The sequence below is a fragment of the Poeciliopsis prolifica genome, unplaced genomic scaffold (assembly GCF_027474105.1).
Source record: "Poeciliopsis prolifica strain line A6 unplaced genomic scaffold, Auburn_PproV2 SCAFFOLD008, whole genome shotgun sequence".
NCBI classification, from domain to species: Eukaryota; Metazoa; Chordata; class Actinopteri; order Cyprinodontiformes; family Poeciliidae; genus Poeciliopsis; species Poeciliopsis prolifica.
The window spans coordinates 5,084,233-5,109,726 of record NW_026562383.1 but is presented as its reverse complement, the minus strand read 5'-3'; the positions used below and the strand labels follow the sequence as shown (position 1 = coordinate 5,109,726).

Here is a 25,494-nt window from a genome sequence, read left to right as displayed (position 1 = left end):
GATGAGCATCCTTTGTATAAAAAAGGATATTCTTCATTATGTGCTTGCAGTAAACACTTTAACGTCAACATTTATTTCCCCATGTACCAAACTCAAATCGGACTCCCAATGCTTACTTCCTAAGCTACAAACTACAGCAACTAGTTGGCTTAGCAAGAGTTTCCCCTCTGGAATTAAATGGCTTAAAAAAATAAAAATACAAAGTCAAAATTGCAATTTGTGATCAAAAATAGACTCCAGTGTCTATTTCACTACACATTATCCAGAGGGAGATGTCTTTTCTATGCACTCGCTCACAGCTACATAGACACCAAAAAGACATTTTTTTTTTTTGTCAAGAGTCTTTGACCCCTTTAAACTCTTGCGGTAGCATAATTTTAATGTGGAGGGTCAATGGACAGGACTTTGTTCTCCTTTTGGTTGTGGATCCACAGCTCTTCCATTGATGTCATTTTTTAAATTCTCTTAAGGAGATGTTGACGTGCCTCCTGGTTCTTTTGTGGCCTCCTGGATTGGCTGTGGATGTGCTTCTGGAGTCATTTTGGTAGGCCGGGCAATCCTGCGAAGGTTTGACACTTTAGCGTGTTTTGTTGGTGCTTTTGTTCATAATGGATCTTCTTTTGCATGAGCAGAGTCCAAAACCCTTAGAAATGCCTTAGTAATCCTTTTCATACATGGCTGTCCGTCATCTGTTCTTCCTTTAGCTCATGTTGTCAGTGAAGGTCTATTTTACTGACATGAATGACTTTGGCTACATGACTTGAACTTAGCTTTATGTGTGTCAGAAATGCAAAAACACAATCGAGGGCCATATACAAACTGTCTCTTGTATTTTTTTGTGAACCTCCAGGGAATCTCTCTATCTAGGTTTGGAACCACTAACTAGCATTTTAAGACCTATCTTTACCACTGAAACAATAACTGCTTCTTATGCTTTTGTTTTGCGACCAGTTCTTTTATTTAGCGCTCATAAAGAGGCAGTTTGTTCGCCGACTGCTTCAAGCTCCGTGAGCCATGTCTCGAAGCTGTAAAAGCACACAGGTGAAGCCGCCAGCCGGCGTTCTCGTCACACAACACCGCACTGATCAAAGAGCTCCTTTTCCCTAACGTTGCGTTCCCGTAACACTCTGAGGCGCGGTTACAGGAAGCCAGAAGTCTTTAGAGTACATTCATCTGTTAGTCTGGGACAAGAATAAAGCCTCCCCCCAACAGCCACCCCACCACTGCCTCCCACTTTTCAAGCCCCATCCTCTCAAATTGTTTCTCCCTAATTGCCAAGGATTCGTGGTGGATGGTAGAATGACCCGCGGAGCCGCGTCCCTGGAGGAGAATTTGGAAAAGTGATGCAGTCTGCCGGTGGTTCAGCGAAGCCCTTTGGAGCACGTTATCATCTCTTTCAAAAGGATCGCCTTCGCCCGTTCGTCTTGAGCAGACTTTATTAAGTTTTTATGATCGTGATCATAAAACAGATGTTTAAAAAAAAACACAAAAAAATGTGTAATCCCCTTTAATGCACATTTTGTGTTTGTTTTAACACAAAATGTGTTCAAATTTACACATTATAACACGCATGTGTTGTCCCTGTTTTAAGAGTGCAGATGAGACATATGTGGCATATGTAATGTGGACAAACTTCCAAAAACCTTTTGCTGTCTTTATTCAAAGTGTTTTTTGAGGCGATGAGTAAATTCAGTCTGTCTCACAACTTTTATCAGCTGTACGTTTCTGGGACAATGCATCGAGTCGAATGGTCGACTCTATTTCAGTGTTTCTTCACGTCGGCGTTATATAATCACCCACACCGATGGTAAATCCGACACAATACCAATAATGTATCTCATTTCCACTAGATTATCCTTAAGTCGGGGAGCTGTTCTCCTCCCTCTACTTTTAATGCGAACGCTAAATAACTTCCACAGTCTTAACGAGATAGAAAATGACAATGAGGTACAACTGAGATTTATTCCGTTGCAAAACCAGTCACTGTGTGAACCAGCGAACCATATGTCTAACCTGATAATCTCTGTTGATAACCTTGTTCAGGAAAGGAGACGCGGGGGGTGGGACAGGGAATGGCTGCGTGTTGCCGGGTCTTTGTATTCCAGTCATGACATAACCTGATTCATATCGCGGCATGTGCCTCCCCGCTTTGCATCGGTGAGGCGGGATGTCTTGCCTGGTCAACGACTTTGATTTTTTTTTTTTTCTTTTTTAACTATAAAATCAGCAGAAGAAAATAGTTGGTGGAAAAGGGAGGACAAGTGGGGACGGGGGCGCTCATTTTTTGGTAAAAGGTTTGGTTTCTGCTTCCACCATTATGATTAAAAATGCTGTTACTGTGAAACCCTGCTTTGTTGGTTCTCAAAAACTTGTTTTCAGTCGGGCTTCAGACTAATATTATGATAGACGAGTCGTTTTGTTTGAGTTATGTGGATTCAGTCATGAGTCACCATGGCAGATCGACAAATTTGCAGATGATACTTTCTTTTTTTCGACTCCTTTTTTTTGATGCCTTAACCCTTTAAAAACAAACACTATTAAATAGCGTTTGCCTCCTTGCTTATTTTTATGTCAGACAAATTAAATTCTCTTTTCGTTTGAGGATTTTAATGGTCGAGCTATCCAAACCAATCTGGCATGTGAAGAAGCAATTAGACCCAGACAAAAAAATAAATAAAATGAAAAAATGGCTCAACAATATTCATTAAATGTTTATGCTACATTGTATAACTCAATTCTGCTTATTGGAGAGAGTTTGGTTTCTTTCTTGCTGCATGGCCCAAAGTGTGGTTCAGTTTCAGATCATAAATGACTTGACATTCTTGACAAAATCAATTGAACTGTTAATATATCAATAAACAGCTGTCCCTCCTGCAATTTGTGAATGGTTCAGGAGTTCAAAATGACAGATTTTGTGGTGCCAATGAAGAGATTTTTGTAAGGAATTTTTGCAATATTTGACGTTAGATGTGATTTTTTAGTTATGGTCTATTACTTCTAGTAGGACTGAGGCATCAGTCTCTTAAGCTCAATATTTCTGACCAATTTTGAGAAAATCTGCTGCAAAATCAGAAAGAAATATGGAGATTTGTTGATTGTGTCAGAATTTTGCAGATTTGTGAAAACCTGGACGGATGTATTGATGTAATTTGGAGCCTAGTGGTGCCACACAGAAAGCGATGCCGGGCCAGATTCGGTGCCGCGGACCTTGAGTTTGACATCCGTCACTTAGTGCTTTACACGTTTTGCTCAGTTCTTTTGTCACCGCATGGAAGAGCTGTCACATGTGCTCCTGGAGTAATTTTGGTAGACTGTTGACTGATTTCAAAATATGTCTATTTTTAACCCTCTCCAGACTGATATTCTTCAATGACTCCTAATCTTTTCTTGAATCGGTATGATGCTTTGCTCATTTAAATATTTAATGTTGTCAGGCGAGTCTTGTTCTAGTCATTTCTCAAACATGTAAAGGTGACAAGCAAACACATGATGTCTGTAAAGGGGCAAATCAAGAAAGTGTGAGTTGAACTAACTTCAATTTAAACCGTATTTGCAAGATAAAGTGTTAGCTACTAAAACAGTGTTCAGTTTTGGTCCTGATCTGAATATAGGCCATTAGACCTAGAGTTGAGAGCTGATCCGTTCGCGTGGCCTCATTCATGACAGGATTTTTTAATTTTATTTTTAAAGGACATCAGAAACGCAGAGCTCCAGGTGAACCAATCTTCATCTCCAGCTGATCATTTACCAGCAGGAGAGAAGCGACACCCTGTAATGGAGGTAAACAGTTGAATAACTACTTTCTGAGTGTGTGTAATTGGATCCAGTGACAGAGGCCTTACCGCGCTGGCGTTGACCTTAGGTGTCTGCGCGGGACATAAACACCCGCAGCACCGTCCAGTCACGGAGCTCAGGTGACTTATTGACTATAAATCCCCATCTTCTCTCGTCAGCGTCCACTTGTGAGTCGGGGTGGTCCACTAATGGACGATTTTTGGATAACAGCAGCACTTTGCCTTTCTGTCTGAGCCACTGGGTGGCTTCAGCCTCTCTTTTAGCCTGAACAGGCAGTAGAGAGAGATTGGCTTCTGTGGACAGGATAATGGCTGTTTTTTCTTTTTTTATTATTAATATATAGCTATAGCGTTTTTCCTGCTCTTTCAGAATAACACAAAAACAAATTCTCCTGCAAAATCGCTTGTCCCGTTTTGTGCGGTGAAATGATGGCATTCAGTTCAGCTTCATAAGCACGCAGAGCAGGCTTCCTCCCGCTCAGCCAGAAGGTCGCAAAAACTACTTTAATCACTGCAGCACATCAGTGAATTCATGGGTAACTGACAGGAGTCTTTCGTCTGTGCATTTAGCCGTGAATGCTTTTTTTTCTTCTTCTTCTTCTTCTCTTCCTCGTCTCTGGCAAAATCGGCACCCTTCGCGTTTCTTCGCCGAGGGAGACGGAAGCGCTCCTCCTAATCCACCTCTCGTCGTACTGCTCACCCAATCAGTCCCCCACGGAGGCGAGCCGCGCCTTGCCAAGCCCTGGTTTGCCAAATTGCGGTTGCCCGGGCAACGCGAGCTGCAATTTTTCTATTTATTTTTTGCTGTGATGTCACAGAACCGGACCAGAACCGGCCCTCGTTGGACTCCGCTGTCACCACAGTGACTCTCGGCGTCCGTGAGCGGAGGTCAGCGTGGGCCGGCTCACAATTAGCTCGGAGTGTGTCGGCGAGGCGGCGAGTGGGCTGGTTCTGGACTTCCACACAATACGCCACCGGAGCCGCATTCAAGTCTGCAGCTGTGAATCTTGACGAGTTTGGCGTGCGCGAGCTCTCTGCGTGTGCGGCTCATGTCTCGCCACCACACACTTGAGTCCGAAGTTTATTCCACGCCTGTGGACTGGTCACGATGACTGTGGTTGGACGATACGTCGTCCCAGTCGTCATTGCTATGATGCTGTTGTTTCGACGTCATTTCACAGCACAGCAATGATGGCAAAAATAAAGCAAGTTTGCCTTTTGAGAGAGCAATAAATTTTAATGTTTTAAAGAACAGCTAACACTTGAACACGAAGCCGGGGTACCCTGAGAAAACCCGTTCATATGCTGGTGGAGTAAAAAAATAAAATAAAATAAAAGAGCAATATGTTGGAAAAAAAAGAACTAGAATATTTCAAATAGTGTACATATTTTATCACTATTTGGATTATTTAGCAGTACTACAGTAAAACGTGACACAATTAGCTTTTAATTGGACCTCATTTATATTTAACGCAGCAGATCCTTTATCCAACTTTAAACAAGGCATCAAGGTTAACTCCTTACAGTAAACGTCTGCTTGTTATGGGCTTTAAAATCCTTGCCTTCCACTGCTCTTTATTTACCCTCCTTAATTCCAGCAGATTGCTCCGTCAGACACACCTACAAGCCTTTCTAGATACATTTACCAGCACACTCCATTATCCTGACATGACATGTGGTTCTTGTAATATGTATGCTCACTGTGCCCTTGTTTCCTTGCGTGTGTGTGTGTGTGTGTGTGTGTGTGTGTGTGTGTGTGTGTGTGTGTGTGTGTGTGTGTGTGTCGAACTTGGTGGGTGTTGGAGGACCGTCAGCTGCAGCCTGACAGCCGCTCTTTGTTCTCACTCTTCAGTATAAGTGGGCCTTACATAATTACAAATGAGCTTTCTTATCCATAATGCTGTTAAAAAAGAGAGAGAAAAAGAGAGATTATGTCCTGTGGAGATTTTGGACCTGAAAACTTATAAAACAGAAAATAAAAAAGAGAAATGAACTGGTTACACTATTTTGCCGTCATCACCCTGTGGAGAACAAGCTTCTCTATACGTTGCGCGGCATTCGTTGTCAGGAGGAGATACATTTTGGAAGATATTTCCAGAGATGCGCCAAGCAATGGACTAATGTTCTCCGGATTGGCTCTAATCCTCAATCAGCAGGTTATGTCATAACTTATTTTTGTTTTCATTGAAAATTCATAAAAATCTTTGGGCTGGAAAGGCATCAACCAATAGCGACTTTCTTCAGATTAACAGGTTAGCGTCTTACAGCTGCATCTCAGTAAGTTAGAATAAGATTTATACAAATTCTGGATGCAAATCAATTTTACGCTTAGTGAGGCAGAGTGTTTGTTTCTGTTAATTTGGACGATTATAGCTTGCGGCTGGTGGAAATCCCAAATATTATTTCCAGTAGAGACATTTTGTAAGGCTTTTAATACAGGAATGTTGTTTTGTGGCCTACGCAAATCACGGGGAAAGACTGCTGACTTAACAGTATGGTCATTGACAAAGAGGTTGAGATGCAAAAGGTCACCACATGTCAAAAAATGTCTAAGCAAATCAGTTGTTAAGTATATTTTCATATCTTGTAAGCAGTAATTGTCGAAATGAACAAATGGATCATTTGGGTTCAATAAATAAAAAGAAAATTAGTTTCACCCCTTGAATTGAATTGCTGAAATAAGCTCTCTTTTCAATGATTCTCTAATTTACTGAGCTGCAGCTCCATTATGTCTTTGCGTTTATGTGAATAATTATGCAATTCTTCCATTTCTTTGATGGGTTTAAAGTCTGTTATTTAACCTGAAGCATATTTTCTCTCTGTTACGTACCGCAGCGCTGAACTTATCAAAACTTTAGAATCAGACAAAATTCTGAACGTGACGCCATGTGAAATCACAACGGTGCACTTTAAGCCGTTTCAGAGTTAGCGGGGCTTTTTCCACCACGTTAACGCAAATTAGATATTTTTTTATTTTTTGCCTTTATATTTTGACCTGTTTCCATTGTCGGCTGAGCGAGATGCGTTTTGGCTTCGCCAAGTGCGACTTTCTCGCACCGTTTCCCTTTTGCGGCTTCGTTGTTGCGGACACATCAGAGCGGTTCGTGTCGCTCTGCTGAAAGTTGCATGATTTCTTTGTATTCTGTCGCTTCAGGCTGCGTCCTTGATTGTTTTCTGAGCAGTAACGTTTCGCTGAAATGCGTGAAAGTTGACCACTCAACCAATTAAACCCTGAGAAGGTTGAAAGGTTCTTCGCAATGGCAAGCTTACTATATCTGGTCTTCCTGTGAACAGACTTTCATTTTATGTTTTTTTTTTGTTTTGGTCTTTTTTAGCATTCTGTATCCTTTAAATTGCATTCTTGGGTGCATGCAGCTCTCATTACTTTTGAACCCTTCTGCAGGCATTTGCTGGCTGGCAGATTCCCAGTACTCGTGTGGCAGAGGAAGTGGCGGCTGGCCTGTGTGCTTCCCGCTCTGTCTGGCTTATAATGCCTCTTCATTCAGCGCTCTTGCATCCAGCCAGCGCCCCGACACCCGCTAATCCTCCTCTTTATCTTAAAGGTTTGTTCAGCACTTTGCTGTCACATTCAGAAGGCTCCCAACCCAAGATTTCTCGGAGCACGCCTCTGTTGCGGTCGTTGGATATTAGTATACGTCAGGGGATGCATTTATGACATTTCAGCTGTGCTCTTAAATTGATTTTTTAAGTCCAGATGAAAGTATTGACCTTATTGTTATAGAATTGCCTCTGTGACCCGTGGCTTATTCTTTTGTGCAACTGAGAGCTGAGACATTTGAGCTTTATTGTGGAATTATTTGCACGTATTTTACGGCTTTGTCCTACTTTATGTTGACAAAACATGTCACATAAAAATAACTTCAAGTGCGTATAAAAGCAGTTACAGCTGAAGACAGCCATTACGAATAAAAAGGAGCAAGTAAATAAATTAGCCACTGACATCTTTTATCGGATGATGGATTTTTCTTTTGTTTCGCTTTGGTTAGATGTTTTTCTTCCGTCTTGTTGTAATTCTTGATTTTTCTAAAGGGGCAAAAAATAAAAAAATCTGAAATCAGACGAGCCGAGTTATATTTAGTACATATATTCAGACACTACCTCTGCTGACAAAACTCAACCAGATTATCCTCTTTTCCATAACCTCCAACATTTCATTTCCCACATATTCCTTCTTTTTCAATTGCTTTCATTATTGCATTCTTTGGCGCCGTGTTGCTGTTGATTAGTTGGGAGACTTGGATCTCAGGAGAAATACAGTTCGAGTTTTGCAGAGCGCAAGTCTGACTGGGGAAGCCTAACTTGATGGATAGATGTAAATACTGGGCAAACTTAGAAAAAAACGATAATAATCATGATGTTTATATCATGAAGGCCCAAAGACAGGTTCACTTTAGGGACTCTAAAGATGCAACAAGAGCTAAGAGAAGGTTTCAAATCAAAGCTTTTGTGTTAGTACTCCATATTGCTTTTCAAACGCATCCTTTTGTTTCACTTCACAATTTTGTGCTACTTTGTTTTTTGGTCAATTATATGAAATCCCAAAGCATACATCAACATTTGTGGTTTTCAAAAAAAGTTCAAAGCATTATATTTCCAAAAGAAATCTTTACTACTGAAGCTCTGTACCTCTGTCTGCAACAGCTTCTTTTTTTTTCTGACCTATAAATCCACGATTAAAAAAAACACATTTTTTCTTTCTTCCTTCCTCCGGAGATTGTTGATGTTGCTGTACGTGGTGGGAAACATTAACCGAGGCAATTAGCTGGAAAGGTCTCGTTATGAGATGCTTAAGAAGCGCAAAAGAATCGGTGCAAATAATGAGGGTATTGTTTCCAGTTGCTGCCTCCGGAGCGAACCCCTCCGCCCTCCGCCCTCCCTCCAGCTCACGGGGCCACGCCCGCACCGCTGGGTCTCTGCTCCGGGTTTGGGATCAACTGGACGCAGGGTCGTCATCGATCCGCCCGCGTGGACGTACACAAACACAGATCCGATCAATAACCCGCCTTTTACCCTCCGTTAACGAATGAGCTCATACTTCCTGCCGCGTGACATGATTATATTTAACCCCACGCCTCCTTCATGCGTCTGGAAACTTATTATGTTACAGATGAATTTTTTTGGGTTTTTTTTTTTCTGCAGTGACCAAAATTATATTTTAAACAGCTTTGGTCTCAGATTGATAAGAGGACATGCACACGTGGGAAATGGTTGAAAGCGAAATGAAATCGGTGCTTTTTATAGCCGGTGTGAGACAGCTTTCAGACCGAACTCAACGGAGAATAAAAAAAAAAAAACAAATAACAAAAAGAACTTCTCCGCCCCTCAAAGCTTCCTGCTAGTGATTTTCCTGGAGATATTCTCTTGAAATCCATTCGGTTAATGCTCTCTTTGGCTAACTTTTTGTTTTTTTCTTGTTGTGCATTTTAAACTTTGAATTGTAAGGAGTTGCCAGGTTGAGCTGGTGACTAAGCAATATGTCTGAGTGATTAAGAGAGTTCCTTGGCTGCAGGTCAAATCACAGTGAAAGTTTTCCCTCCGCTGGCTAACGTATTGTACTCCATGTGCTTCAAGCCCAAGCACTGGGAATTCCTTCAGTGGGTTTCTCTCAGCTGCTGCCATGACATAAAATATGTGTCCTTATGTATTGTAGCCTCCAGGCTGAATTAATGAATGTCATTGATTTGTTGCAGTTATACAACATTGTGTCCCGAGCTAAATGTCTTTCCAGCTTAATTAATGGAAACCATTGATCATACTATGATAGGCTTAATGGAGATTTTTTTGCGTTGCGTTGATGTTTCACCGCAGGCACATTTCTCTGCTAGTATCTTTAAGTTGCAAAAGATAACAAGGTTTATGAAATTGGTTTTTGAAGTCTTTATCGAGTCTTGAACATGGCGCCTACAAACGGTCTGGAAAAAATATGGGAGTGTGGAACCACTTGGCCTTTCAAAACACTACCGCTTGATTCTCATCTCCCTTCGCTGCTCCGTCTGGGATTTCTGCCATTGAAGACCATTTCTCCTGTAGAATTTCAAGCAACCCAATCGGTGAACAGAAGAAGTCGTGAACAATGATTTTTTTGTTTTTGTTTTAGAATTGTAGTTTGCTTGTGGTTTGGCAAAAGCAGTGAAGGAAGTGAGCAAGCTGTTCTCTCTTTGCAGTGGAGAGTGGCTGTTTGTAGCACAGGCAACTTCCGGTAAGCTTCATAGCGTCAAACTGGTGCATTCCACACGTCCCGGCCAAACGTTAGCGTTTGGGCTAAATTAAAATTTTTTTTTTTGTTTCTCAATAGCTGGGGGCCCATACCCTCTGCAAAACAAAGCGTAGAACAATGGGCTGCTCTTCGCCGGGCTAGGACTTAGCAGTCTGGAAAAGAAAACTGAGAATAGGAATACTTGTATTTTCAGATTTACTTCTCTGTACATTTATCCATCCAGGCCGATAGATTTGATAGAATTTCAACTTCACAAGAAATCAATGTGAAGCAACTAAATCTTTTTGTAAATATTACATCAACAGCTGATGTGGTGGGTTGCATGTGATTTTACAACGACTATGATGTGATTTGGTATTTCAACCTGTTGGTTTCCTCTAGTGCACGTTAAAGATCAGAAGATCAAATGAAAGAAGCTTTGCGATCTCCTTGGCACTAGAAATGACTATTGATCTGAGTCATAACTAATCTGGCAGGATCTGTTTTTATCTCTAATAACAGGAGAGTAAAAACAAATTGCAGCTGAGCTCAATTTGTGTTGCTAGCAGTATAGCCTGCTCACTCTTTGTGGGATTCAAGTTCCCACAATATTTCTATTGACCTGAAAGTCATCGCAACGTTTCTATTGCCTTAAGCCTTCCACCCTGTTGTATCTATGCTTGAAACTCTTATTTTGAAGTTAAACATGAAGGAAAATACCGCTTGTTAAAAAACATTTTAGAAATCTTTAATTGTTTGCATGGCAACATTTCAGAATATTGGCAGAAAGAAAAAATATTGTCAGTGGCTAACAGTTAGCCATGCTACAATGCTAAAAAAATCCCCCAACAACAACCCAGCAATAAGAACAAAACAAAAAGCAAAAATATTGAAACAGAATAATTTCTCTTTTTTTCGCCCCCTTGCCATTTCAGTCTAGTCTGACAGGTACATCTCATTTTCTACATGCGGTTGTCGATATAATGTGTCAAGTTCCAAGATGCTGATATACAAAAAAAGTGTAGATAAGGCTGAATGGTTTTGTGAGTGATGTCCGGACATCACTCAATTACGATTCAGATTTTGACACAAATTGGAGAAATCGGTTGTCCCGGCCTTACTGCTGCAATCTTCAGAAGCGATAATCAGCAGGAGAAATGGCAGCCACAAATCTGGCATACCAGTCCACCTGTGCAAAGCTTTATCTCGTGTTTGTAGCCTTGTGTTGCTCTGTCCTTTGTGTGTGGAAACCACTTTACGTGTGCTAAAAATGAACCCAAACTGCAACCCGTCGTTACCTCTGCTTTTCGCATCGAGTACAGCTTTGTTGTAATGTCTGTCGAAGCGTATGTGTTAGTGTGATGCATTTCCCAACATTTTCAGTGTTCTACAATCTATCAAGTGTTCGCTCTTTAATATAAAACTTTAGTTTTCTTTCTGTTCAGAATTTATGTGGGATCACTTTTAAAGGGGCAGTATTATGTATTTTCCAGGTTCGTAGTGGCATTTTATAGCAAAATAAACAGACTGTGTTACCTTCAGTTGATGTGAAAACGCTGCATATCTAAAATAACTAAGGAAATGTCACTCGCACATTGACGCCTTGAAATCGATCTCTATGTCATAGCAACAGTGCTCCTCCGTTTTGCCGTTTACAACCGTTCTTGGGGAAACGGTTCGTATGATGTGCAGAACAGACGTCCAGGTGTTTGCCGACTGCCGCTGCCGCTAGCCTGGAGGAGCCGAGCGGGGAAAGACGCAAGCTCGGACGGAGGCGGAGCTTTGTGGAAATGGGCGGAGCATTGTGTGAGCAAGCGTTTAGGCGCCCCCGATTGGCTACCACGGGGATTAAAAGGATTTCTCAGAAACCCATGAAAAATATCAAAGCAATGGATACGTTTTTGATGAGGGAGTGACATTATGACATGATATAAAGCTCAGAAAAGTACATGTCACACAATACGTTCCGTGCCTTTAATACTATTATGACAGAGGAAAACAGTTTCTGACAGTTGCTGCTTTTTGCGGCTAAGTAAACATGCCTTGGTATTCTCTGTTGGAGCTGGCCTACATAGTGGTATATTGCGGCCTAAAACATGTGACTGTGACCTGGCCTCTTGGGACAAGGCTTTCAGGAGAGAGGAGGAGGCAGGAGAGAGGCTATTAGATGGGGAAGGAAGGAAGCACAGAAGGATGCAAGAAGAGGCTTTATGTGTGCAGTGAACATTCTTCACCAGTGACTGTGGGAGCCAGTGACACATGAAATATGAGAGACAGCAGCTCTCTCCACTATTTATAGCCCTGCCAGAGAGAAAAGGGGAAGATAAAGCGGCCACACCACTTACACTTCAGGGCAGAGCTGGCATGATTATTTTATTCGCTTAAGAAGAAAAAGACGAGTTGCGACCGATTTCGTGTATTTTTTATTTTTTTAGGATGCGCATATGTCACTGCAGTAGCTTCAGATGGTCTGCTTGGATTTGTGAGCACAAATGTGTCATCGGTACAGTGAGAGGTGGCTAAATAATCCTCCGAATTTCCTCTTTCTCTCTCTCTTTTGTGAAATTTGTTTTTTTTTTTTTAACTCTCAGCCAAGCAGTCGCTCGAGGGAGGTCGCACCAGTTGTTTCCACCTTTTTTTTTTTTTCTAATGCGCCAGTTTAAACCTACATCCAGCTCTGCAAAACATTTTTGAACAAACTCCCAAAAATGTAGGAGCGCTGCTGGGAAATCATCAGCATGTCGGGAGACTTGGTGACAGGAAGCCAAGAAGAAGCAGAGAGAAAACGGGGTTCGCTACTGAGATAATCCTCACTGGTTACTTAACGGGATCGCTGAAGGTTTTTTTTTTTCTTTTTAACACGTGGCTCCGTCAAACCAGGTGATATCCGACCCGCTGGAGATAACCTTTTTGACATCTTCCGTTTAATTCAAATCCAGAGTAGCTGAGCATGAAGCCAGCTGCCAGTCCATCAGTGATCACCCAAACCGTTTTAAAGCATCTTTAAGCAGAGCTATTAACCCACATGTTATTTCATAAAACTTTGAAATGTTGACATGACTGAATTAGGCTATTTGGACAAACCTTGATAAATATTTTCACTGAAAATAAAGAAAGGCGGCGGCGCACGGAGACACGCCGAATGTTTCAGTCAGATGTTGTTGATGTGGTGAATGTTTTGCTAAAACAATTTCTCATTGATTCCAACAAAATTTGTAAGGTAAAAAAAAAATCCAGATTTCATTATTATCATTATTGTTATTCTTGTTGTTTTTAAGTTCATACAACTGAGGCTCTCACTTCTCTTCTTTCATGCAGTGACATGTTGCCTAAGGCACGGTCACAGGATTTGCACAACATGCTTCTGTTCGCGCCAAAAATCATACAGAACGATTTGAGGCAGAAAGGCCAGAATCGGGTAAAGAGAACCGCAATGTTGTTCGTAAGACTCACCAGATTGGTTCAGTTTGTCTGCGCTCTCACGTGTCACTTTTATATGAAAGAAAGAAAAAAACACACCTCCGTCTCGATTTACACCAACCATAAATCTAAGAAGAGTTCTCTATTGCAGGTGCCTGAAACCTTTTAGCAGAACCTCGCTCCCAGAACCTTGCCGCGGCTCGAAGCCATAAAAACAATCGACACTGCTTAAGCTAAATTATTGGGAGTCATGAGGCTAGCCATTAATAAAAATCGATGCGTGTTGTTTGGAGAGCTTTCATCATATATCATCTGCTCTGTCATCCCTCTGTGTGAGATGATTTCTATTGGCGTCGTCCTCAACTGGATAATATGCCAGAGCTATCAGGTCCAGTCAGGACATTAGATGAAATTAATAAAAATGGAAATATGTGTTGGGCATTTATCGTATTGTTTATCATTTATCGTGATAAAGAATTCAAGTTTGTCACAATAAATTCCAATTAATGGCGTTTAAAACATCCTGAACCCGTCTGTGCTGTCGTGACAACTTTCTCCAGTTCTTCTTTTTTTTAAATGAAAGCATCAAGTATTGACAAATGTGAAAATATGTGTGCAGTTTAGTGATACGAATCACACTTCTTTATGCGTTTATGGTGCCCTAAAGAAGCACATTTGCAAATGGGTTTGTTTCTCAAGAAGAAATAAATGGTTCTTATCGCCTCCCTTATCCAAACAAAAAAAAAGAAAAAATGAAACATTTGTACAGCTCGTTGCAAGTGAGACATAACCATATTTGGAAATGCCTTGAAGCCGATTTATTTATATTTATTTTTTTTTGCCCCCTGACATATCGTCAGTCTCTCGCTGCGTTTCGCTGTCGTCCTGGCTGTGTAATGCTGTTGATCTCGCTCTTAGACTTCTGGTCCGAGGCAGCAGCAGCCAAAAAACGCCTTCTGCTGCTCTTTGATGCTACTTTCCATAAGCGATTTCTTCTGTGATGTCATTTCTTTGGAGAAAAGCCCTTCAAAGTCGAGCCGATGTATTATGCATGGCGCTACAGTAGGTAGCCAGTAGTGCTCTGGGGTGGTAATGGGTGATGTTCAATGCGCTGAGAAAAGCCTTTGTACTGAAGGCTTCTACTGAAGATGAAATCCTCTGTGGTCAACTTTTCTCCTTTTCTTTTTCCCCCCCTTCAAGCAAATATATGTTCCATTTAACATGTGGATATTCTTTCTGCTGCGGCTGTATCTATAAACTTACATTTATTAGCTGTACTATGAAGCTTGGGGCTCTTATGTTGACCTTCGAAGATCAAAAACAACAAAAATCCAGATGTCATTTATGTTTTTCTACAAGTGGATGTTTTTTTGTATTATTTTTTAAAGTCCGCTTTAATTCATGAACTGCTTCTATCATAAACCAGATTCTCAACATGTGGGTGCTAAGTCTTAAATCGAGGTCTACGAGCTAATGGGTTTGTGGGATCTGTGGATTATACAGAATAACACATTGCCTCTGCATAGACTTAAGTCACTAAAGTTAATTATGCTGGCAACCAAGATGCTTAATGATTGTTTTTGTGTCTTTCTCACAGTATATCCTTTATAAAGAGTTTCCATTTTGTAATTGTGACGCTGGAAGAAAAAAAACATTGATTCCCACCCACTTCTGACAGGACTTATGCATCAAGCGAAGAAAATGCACACATTTTCCGGTGTTTGTATGGAAGGGAAAATGTTTTTCGTCTAATTGGACCGAGAGTCTCAAAGATCTTGGCAAATACTGAAAGAGTAAGCCGTCCTTTAGACTTTTCATTTCAGACGTGAGATTTCTCGACTACTTCCTTTCTGCTTATGAATTTCTTTTAAATCCATTAATGTGCAGAAGTTTCTGCTGGGACATGTTTTAAAGAACGAATTTAAAACTTCATCATGCATTCCTGTATTTCACAAACATGTCAGTTTGTGAGGTTAAATAAGTTTTCATGCTTTCTGAGATCGACCCGAGAACCCGGCCATCCAATGGGGGCAACGGCCGTCACATGCCTGGCCTTGCTTACTAATTATAGTTGGCTTGCAAAAACAGCACAAAGTGAAAGCAAAACGCACCAAACAACATAGTAAAATCCACTTTTATTTCAGACCAAACAAGTGAAACAAAGTGCAGAGCACCCTGGGGGTACAGGGAAAAAATGTGTCTTTTACGTGATAATGCACTGATCAGTTCATGCGCCATACTTGAATACTGAAAGTCTTTGTTGCAATGGCTACTTACTTTCAGCTGTAACATTAGGTTTTCGTAAGACTTTTTCCATGCGTTTGTGAGATTTCTGAAGTTTTATATCTTTTTCTTTAGTATGAAAATGCACCACAAACCCATGTACAAAATGCAAAAGCAAAACAGGCCAAGCTTTCCACCTCCCTTCTAAGATATAAACAGAAACTTTCCGAAAAAAGGAAAAAATACAGTTTACTATTTGAACTATTTCTGTTATTTTCATGGGGTAATAAAGACATATCAGACTGTTTTGATTGTGTCTCTTTTGTGCTTGTAGCCTAAATGTTTTTTTCGCGTGCAGGTCCGTCTCAGCAGACATAAACATGCATTGGATAAATGGATTTGGCAATCAGTTTTTTTACACCAAAGAGTTAAGAGTCGACACATTTTCCCTGAGGCTCTTTGTAGATGTTTAAAATTTTAAATCCACATTTATAACTGCATGCAAAATGTATTTGCGACACCTTTCAAAAGCTTTGCGAGGTAATGCAAAAAAACAAACAAAACAACAACAAATAAACAACCAAAAAATTTTTTTTCCTATGTTCACGCTGAGGTGAGCCAGTCTGTAACTTTCCTCCCAGAATGCTCTTGTTCACAAGCAGCTCTGTCGCTGTGTCTCTTTTGCTTCTGTGATCAGGAGGCTTTAATTCCTCTGTGGGCGGAGGAGAATCTGAAAGTGTCTTTCCAGCGTGTTTATGGTCGCAGTTGTAACCTCTGTAATTATACCATGTGACAGAGACGCTTGTGTGCAGAACTCACCCAGAGGAACTGCGAAAATATGTTTAATTCATGATGCCGATTGTATTTTTAGCCGCTTGTTGTGTGGAAACAGAGTTGGCGAGTTAAACAATTGCCATTTTGTAATATAAGGGAACAAAAATACCAAAAAAAAGAAAATGTTTTTCTCTTGGATTTTTCTTCTGGACGTTTCCCCCTGGGAGTGTTTGCGGCTAGATTTCTCAGGGCTACGCGCTTTTTCATGTTCGTTTATGTCAAGTAATCACTACAGGAGTGTTCTTGTTTATTTAAATTTGGTACAAGAAAGAGCAGATTTATTCAGTTTTCAGAAGTATTTGCAAAACTGCATTTGAAGTCGAGGGATTACTTTACGTCTCTTGATTAAGGCCCAGGTGTAAGTGAACAGGGTGAACAGAAAGTGTGGCAGAGAAACCAATGTTCAACCAAGCAAGTGACCAGGTGGATCAAAGTCTCTGATTTGCACTGAAATGGCTGCAGTTTGGCTACAGATAAATGTTAAGAGCAGCGATGAAGCCGGTTTTTACGTTTCCAACCTGAGCCGTGCAGACGAGTACGGAGGCAGAAGGGATCTGGGTTCGGTATCGCTTTCAAGAAGCCTACAGTAACCTTCACAGCGATGCTGGGCTCCAGAGGACGGTCCTCAGGAGGACAGCAACGCAAGGTCAGGCTTCCTGCATGTGTAAGTGAAGCAGAGGAAGAGGAATTCAAAGTAACAGTGAGAAGAAAGCGAAAGGGCTTTTGGGATTGTTGTTTTATTGCCATCTTTAGATAATGAAGAAGCAAATAAAAAAGGAAAATGTTTTTTTCTTATTATTATTCTCCCTCTTGTTAATATTTAAAAGAAAAACCTCAAGGGTTCGAAACTGTATCTGTTTTTATAAAAAAACAGAACGATGTATAAAACAGAAAACCAGGACTTGTGCGATAGCCTAACACTGGTGATGATCTACCAGATAATTCAGCTGTTTAACAGCTGAAATATGTAAACTTTGGCTAAGCAGCCAACTTGTGGGCATTTTTGTCTTGAATCTACCATGAAACATCCATTGAAATGTTACTAGCTAAAACAATGCATCCCTCCATTTCATGATTGTCTGAAGTCAAGGTCGCCGATTGGGTGGTCACTGTCTCCACCAGTCAGCGTGAGTGAAAGCCGTGGCGCATCCTGGACAAATGAAAAGAAAATTGGGCTGCCGTCGTTGACGAAGCTTCACATGATTCTGTCTGCAAGTGATCGTATTTGTTTTTCTAGTGATTAGCACCTCGGTAATTGCCTTTGCTGTGATTTGGCACGAGCTCGTCTTGAATCGAACACACGGCGCCACCTGTAGGGCGTTCGGAGGAGTCTCCTACGGGATTGCTTGACGGGCTCCAACAAATGACCCGCTTGCGTACAGCGAATGTTTAACAATCAAACTTTCTTGCGGAAATAAAAGTTGTACCTCTGCCTTGACAGGTAGTTTGGTAGCCGAATCTTAACCAAGAAGTTTTTGACGTATTAGCAAAGTTATTCCTGCTCCCCACCCATTTGTGTCTTGCTCAAAAATCATTTGAAAGAGCAAAATGTGAAAAGCATGTAAATAAGAGAATAACCTGCTGCCATTAGGTCTTTACTAGCTAAATCTGATCATCTCTTGATCACTCGCACGTTAATGGGGGAACGTTTTGTCCTCAAAGTGAATTTAGCACACCATAAGAAAAAGCTAATTGTGTTGGTCCAGACAGCTAACTCAAAGCACGTCCAAGACTTCGGTTCTTGTGCAGTGTCCATGTTATCTGCCTCCCAACAAAGTCAGGGTGCCCTGCTGACCCCTGAACTGAGTGGACGAAACCAAGAAGGAAGCAACATTTTGCCCCAGGAAATGATGTGTCGGGAAACTGTTTATTTTGTTGGTATTTTGGCACATATGAACTAGCGTTGTTGCAGACCCTTTTATAGAAAAAGCCCAGTTAACAGTTTTGTTATAGTTTCATAAGTTTTATTTTTGAAAGAAGCTGATTTGGAAACATGTTCTGTTGGCTGATTTTGTCATTCGTTGATACTTATATAAATTATTGTCATTTTGATCCTTAACATACCAACATTTTCACTCAACTTTACATGTTTGGACCATCTGATGACATCATTTTGAAATATTAAATGATTGATAATTTATTCAGTTGCTCAAAGTAGATAATTTTTTTTTACTGAATGCTTGTTTACTCTTTCTTGAGCAATTTCTTGGATGGCTTCTTCTTACTTTTACTTGAGTGCAATTTTGGAGTATAGCTCTTCCAATGAATTGTGTTTTTTTTTTTCTGTCCCTGCTGAAAAAACCAACAACAAAAAACCCCGTTCCTCTAGCATGCCATGCCCATATTTCACAGTGGGGAGGAAATATAAGTCAAAAGATGGTTTCATCTCATTTGACTAGACCGTCTGTGGAGTCCTATGACATTCTTTCTTCTGCTCGGTGAGATAGAGCAGGCGACCCGGAAGGCGGAGGAGAGTGGATATGAGGAGTTCGAGGCAGAGACATCAGCTTCTGGAGTTCACCTTCTAATTAAACCAATTGTCTTGGATCACAGAGCCAGGATAATTGAATTCCAAGGTTGTAGGTTTATTTTTTGCTGTTGCAGAGCTTTGCAGAGAGAAAACAGAGGGACTTTATTTGAAGTGGTACTTTGAACAAGGATTTTTTTTTTTTTAAGAAACAATTCCATATCTGAGAGGTGTGAGATGAAAGTCGCATTGTGATCTGTCTGTATCTCCTAAAATTCTCAAAACATCTGAAGATGCTGCAACCTTTAGATGCGTTTCCTATTAATAGACGAACTATATATATGGAAAGTTTGTTTTGTGTGTCACTGCTTTGCTCAAGAACAGTGAGTAGACGGCCCATGACATCATAAGTGATGAGATGTCTACATCATATCATATCTTACCCCTTAGATACAGTTATTAGCTTTATTAAAGTAAAGAAAATCAAGGAAGTCCATTTACAGTTGTCCACAAAGTACCTTTTTTTTGTCAAATTCACTTAGTTAAAACTGCAGTATGTATCTTTTACAAACAGTATATGTGTATTTTTTTCATGCTTGTTCAACTGTCTTCATGTCCTGACAGTATAACATGTGACTGATAAAAGTCCAGCTCCTCTGTCTTCTCCCTGGACCTACAGCCATTTATACAGCAGTGGTTCCGATACAACCAATCAGAGACAGGAGGAGGGTTTGAGTACTGTCAATCATCCTCGTGTACACGTTAGAAGTACTGGTGTAACATTACATCCAGCTTACTGGATGAGACAAAACATCACATTAGATGCATTAGAACATGTTTAGATACGTTTTTAAATATATTTTTAAAACTGAACATCTACAAAGATAATTTTTAACGAATCTCATCAGTAAAGAATAATCTAGTCTCTACAAACGTTTTTTTTGTTTTTTTTCTGCTGGTCCAGCAGTCGAATCTCATTCTAAAACTGAAACAGCCTTTCAGTTTAGTGCAGGAAGCGCACCATTAAATGTAATATTTGCATTAAGTCATGTTTTCACATTTATATCAATTGATGCAACAGCGAAAGTAACAAACGTCAAGAGCGTTGACAGTTTTTGAGGTTTTCAAATATCATCATTTGATTGTCATTAGGATAAGGCACAATGATTGTTTCTGGAATGTTTTTTTTTTTAGCAAATTACAAATAAGATACTTCTCTAGCAGCCAGGTTGGTGGGTTTTGTCTTTTTCTGTGCTAAATGAGTTCTTTGCTTGTTTTGCAGCAGGCGGTGGTTGATAGCCACTGTTTTGGGTTTGGAGTCGAGCTGAAACCGTAGTGGTGTCCTATGATTCTTATGATCGCAGTGTCAACTTAATGAGGCTCCGAGTTTGTGTGTCTGTTGATATGTGCAGTACATCGACCGTGATTAAATCATCCAACTCTCCGGAAAGAAGTAATCTGGTGAATGTAATTTACTGCAGTCGGCGAGGACGCAACACAGAGCGGCGTAAACGTCGACGTGTGGACACATTTCTACTCCTTTGACACAGATGCGTTGTCTGGTTGTGAAAAGTTGCCGAAAAATTAAGTTCAGTTCTGTGTCAGGCTCTGCTAACGTCACCGAGCCTGGGCGGCCAAATTAACACGGCCGTTAGAGTATTGGGCCCGAAGGGGGAGAGAAACCTTTAAGAACGTCATGGAGCTTCTGTCATCTCCACACATCTGCCGTCAACATCTGCTCTGTTCGGGCGAATGGAAACACACCCAGACCCGGCATCCGTTTCCAAGAAGCAGAAAAAGAAAAAAAAAGACATCAAAAAAGCAGAATTGTTTCCTGAAGTAGTTTGACGTTTTGCTCTCATACGTTTATTAATAATGCTCATTAAATAATTGTTTTTTATTGTAGCCAGTGGCCTCGTAAGGATTTGCTATCAGAGCTGCTTTGCCTAAGTGATGAGCTGCGGGATGCATGTTGCATCGCAGCATTGCAGTAGGTGCTGTAAGTGTCTGTGTGCCCACTTGATATAAATGTCCATTAGCATTTGGACCTTCACCGCCGAAACTTTAGCTGACTGGTGATTAATCCTTTATGAAGCTTATTAAGCCACCTGCCATTATCTGCCAGGAACAAACGCCGTTGTGTGAAAACCTTTCTTTGTGCACGTGTAGCGTAGCGTTGGCATGATCCGGTCAGAGAGCATCCAAATAGATGTTTGGGTCTTATTAGAACAGATTGGGGGTATTTGTACTTTTATTGCCAACATAGGCTTCATAGTGAAGTGAGCAGCATCATTACTGGCCAAAATTATGGTTAAAAGACGAAACAAAGCCAAAAAAAAAAAACTAAGATCCAAATGCAGCACCCCGCTCCTGCTGTCGGAGGAGCAAATGCTAAATGTGCATTTTTGCTATTGTTAGTCTAAAACTTCCTTTTCAATCCCGGGTTTGAAAGGGCAGCCAGGTTATATCAGCTCCCACTGCAGTGTAAGAAATTTACAGGTGAAAAGCAAGTTCTTAAATACATTTATAACCAAAAACTGTCGATGTTTTGCTAAGCTAGCAGTTACTAACCGATGTCAAAGCAGTATAACTCCTGCAGATTGACTGAACGGACGTCCTCTAATAGCTTCAGTTGACTTTTTCTTTTCTTTCCTGTGGAAAGTTCAGGAACTCCCAAGACGCAGCCTGATTGGTCAATGGTTTAACATGTACTCTGTGTCCAGTTGTTTAAGTTGAACAACACATAAAGTGTACAAAATGACACAAGATGAGTTGAATGTACTACAATCATCACTCTGGCTCGGATTTGAGGACAATCCAAGCTCTTCATGGTCCACAGTAATCCGTTAAAAACTAATCAAACATCCACTAGGCGCTGGCCTTTTTATGCATCGAAGGAGCATGAAAGGGACAATCTGGCGAATCCTAATCTTTTGCCGCTGTTTAGGTGTAAAAGACCCATTGGATGCACTTTTTGGTTTGCTGTTTCATGCATTCAAGGTTTGCAATTCCAGTGTCGGTTCTTCCTGGGAGATCCCCTCTTCCTGCTGCCCGCCCTAAACCCACCACGATTTCAGCCCCTGGTGTGGCTGCCTCTACGGCACCACCATCCACAGAAACGTTCGGGTAGACACAATATCTACATTTATCTCCTCCCCGTCCCCTGTTGAACATACCTAAAAGTAGCTCCCGGTCTCTCTTGCAAAAGGGAAAAAAAAGAAGACGTCACTGTACTTGCATCTTGGGTTTTCAGCTGTGGCTACAATGTTGACGAACAGCGAATCTAAATAGTGCCTTCTTTTGTTTTACTTCTGGCCCTGGGAACACAAAGCTAACATGTTGCGGACGGCCTGCTTAGATAGTCATTGAGTGAGAAGTCACTTCCCAAGCATTCCCACACTTTTGACATTTCAGCATCCTTTCTGGACAATAAATCATTAGTTTTTGCAATCTTTATGCAATAAAGTAGCTGGGTGAATTAGTATTAGATAACAGAGGTGGTTTCCTGTGCCAGAATGTTTGTTATTATGGAGAAATTTTAAAATGTCAATGTTTTATCATGTTTTTGTGCTTATGCAGCGTCTACTGCTGTCTGATTTCTGAGCTAAATTTGATCCATCTGTCTGTTTGCAGCTCAGTTTTTAAGGTCTGACCTCTGCAACAGCAACTGAGTTTTCATGTTTATGTTTAGATGTGTTTTAAAAAAACAAACACTTTATGTGTGTGTATCCCACACATAAAGTTGTGTGGGATAGTATGAAGTTTTGACCAAAAAACAACAGAAAAAACAGGACAATGAAGTTAGGAATCATCCAGTCATTCTTTATTTATTTGAGCTTAATTAGTTAGGTAGGTAGTTTAAGGAAGTAAATAATAATAATAAAAAAAACACATACAGATTGTAGCTGTCTGAGGTGACGAAAACCACACACACACGCGCGCGCACACACACACCCACACACACGCACGCACGCGCACACACACACACACACACACACACACTTCCTCCCTCCTCTGTACACAGTGAGGTTTAATAGAAACACGACAGAGAAAGCTCTAATTACATTGATAAAGAGCATTTTGAAAGCAGACTCGTGGGCTCAGCCTAGACAAAAGGACAGATGACTGGGAGAGACAAAACACTGCAGAGAGTTTTAATGAGGCAACATGGGACTGTCTGTCAAGCAGTGACACATTTACACTCACACAAAAGCGGAGCTTAGTGGTCTTTACGCAGAAAAAAAATAAATAAATAACGCAAAGCATCCGCAGAGAAAGAGGCAAGCAAAGCTACGCGTGTGATTATAAGTCACAGTGAGGCGGCATAAAATGATACTTACAACACACATCTGGTTTGCTCTGAGAGGAACTTTGTCTTCACCACACAGTGCCTGTCTCGAACCTGACAGACGGGCTTATAAGGTCAAAAGTTTAACCTCAATATTCCCGATGTCAGACATGTCAGTCGTATCATGGCCGGCTGTACAGACGGTACAAAAAAAGCAATATTGGAGATTATCGCTTTGAAATGATGGCCTAAACACCACCGGAATATATACACTCCAAAAAAATAAAATAAAATACAAGATTATGCACGAGTAAAATAAAGCCTTTAGGCCTAATCCATATTCAAAGTCTTGTCGGCGGCCGGCCAGCGGGTCTCTGTAGCCTAGTTCTGATGGCGGTTATTGGGGAAAGCTGCTTTGTACCGGTCAGTTGTGAGATGAGAGCCTGGACACGGTCTGCTGAGCTGACCTATATTTGGCCGGCTTCCCTGTCTGAACCGTCAAAACCCCAAGCTTCTTTCGCGATTCCTTCTATAGGCGGGCCGGTGCCCCCGGCATCTATCTCTGTTCTTATCCGGCTCTCTGCTCGAGCTTGAGCCTGAGCGTTCTGTCAAATGAAATATTTCATGTGTGCGGTTCTAAAGGCTGAAGTGCTGTAGGAAGAAAATTCACACATGGCAAGTTTTTTTTTTTTTTATCGGCGTTCCACGTGCAGCGACTCGTGCTGTTGATCAAACATGGCCGGTGGGGGCGTCGAGGTCAATGCCCAGAAGTTTTAAAGACGTTTGTAGAAATTAGCACAGCAAGTATTACTGGTTGTAAACATCAGCCGTCACGTTTGTTACCAAATTATTGGTATTTCCAAATGGTTGCAGTCATTTTCCGCTTCCTGTGCTCCATTCTTTGGTGAAAAGTCGTTCTAATGTCCCGTGGTAGACGGCCCTTTTTCGGACAGGACTGTTACGTTACAAAAGACACAATAGTACAACCTGACAAGGGAGGAAAATGACAGAAACCTGTCAAAGTCAATGGATGACCCTCCTTCAGGGATCTGACATACAAGTGACACTTGTGGTTCCAAGAATCCCTATGCGTAAAATATTAAACTCTTTTGGCGAATAACTGGAAAATCTGACAGTATAGCCGTATCTGATGTAATTCTATGCAAAAATATTCAGCGCATCTTTACAGTTTTATGTCCCAGACAGCCGGACAGGCAATGAAAAACTCTTATTTTCTTTTTTTTCTTTTTTCCATATTTCCCCAGACTTGAAATAACATAAAAATCAATTTCCAAGCTTTGAAAGCCTTTTAAAGACTGCACATTGACCCTGTTTAAAAAAAAGAAAAGTTAATGCCGCTTATGAAAAAAGGGGCTTTGAGAAGAGAAAACGATATTGTTAAATAACGAGTGTAAATCTGAGCGTGCTTGTTCTACATATTGTCGGTTTTTCACAGTTGTGGTATTTTCCATCATTTACCCTCAGGGATTTTGCTTTGAGGATTATGTATTTATTTTTGATGAAGCTTCTTAGCTGATAGCATCTCATGCAAATGTAAAAAAAAAAAAAAAAAAAAATTAAAAAAAGCTTTATTTTAAACTCTATGGCTTCTAGTCCTGTTGAAGTATTACATATATTTCTTGCAAATTTTTCAGGCTAAGCCAAGAAAATCAACTGATTTATTTTGCAGGAGAAATTTAAAAGAAATAAAGTCAGATCTTTGGCAATCTGTAGTGACTATTTGACCACTGGGGACGCTGTTTAGCTGGTATGACATGTATGGTACTTATCAGCTTACAGCACTGACTGTACAAAGTATTGTGTCCCAGTTCGTGTGGATCCTTAAATCCATGCAGACTTGACAAAGCAAATGTTTGCGATGGTAATAAAGACAGAGAGATAAGATTGCTGACTTGGTATCCACAAAAAGAGCAAATAGAAAGACAGAGGGTTTTTAGCTGTTAAGAAAGAAATACATCACAACAGTTTCCTCCTGAGAGAACTTACTAACGCTGAACACTCACGTCCTTTTGGCTTCATGCTCTTGCGTTGACTGAGGTTGTAGGGCTTCCTCTCCAAATATTTCATTCTGTATCTTTAAGAGAGTTTTAAAAGAAAAAAAAAAAGTTATCTGGCTGCCATTGTCCATTCAGAAAACGTATTTTGCGCCCAACCTTAAACTCTCTGGGTAATGTTTATGGCTGCACGCACAGAACGGACGTGGGGTGATGGAAGAGCTTAGGCGCAGCGT

The 25,494-nt window shown here is 40.8% G+C and overlaps 1 protein-coding gene and 1 long non-coding RNA gene across 3 annotated transcripts in view; one reads left to right on the top strand and one right to left on the bottom strand.

The window, feature by feature from the left end:
- ctnnd2b (catenin (cadherin-associated protein), delta 2b) overlaps window positions 1-25,494 on the top strand; it is a 129,952-nt gene that overhangs the window by 2,544 nt on the left and 101,914 nt on the right. The gene's annotated exons all lie outside the window — the stretch shown is intronic.
- On the bottom strand, window positions 3,663-4,906 carry LOC129361763 (uncharacterized). The gene is made up of 2 exons (XR_008606168.1): window positions 3,843-4,906; window positions 3,663-3,769 (listed from the first exon to the last, which is right to left on the bottom strand). It is a non-coding gene; the product is annotated as an uncharacterized LOC129361763 (long non-coding RNA).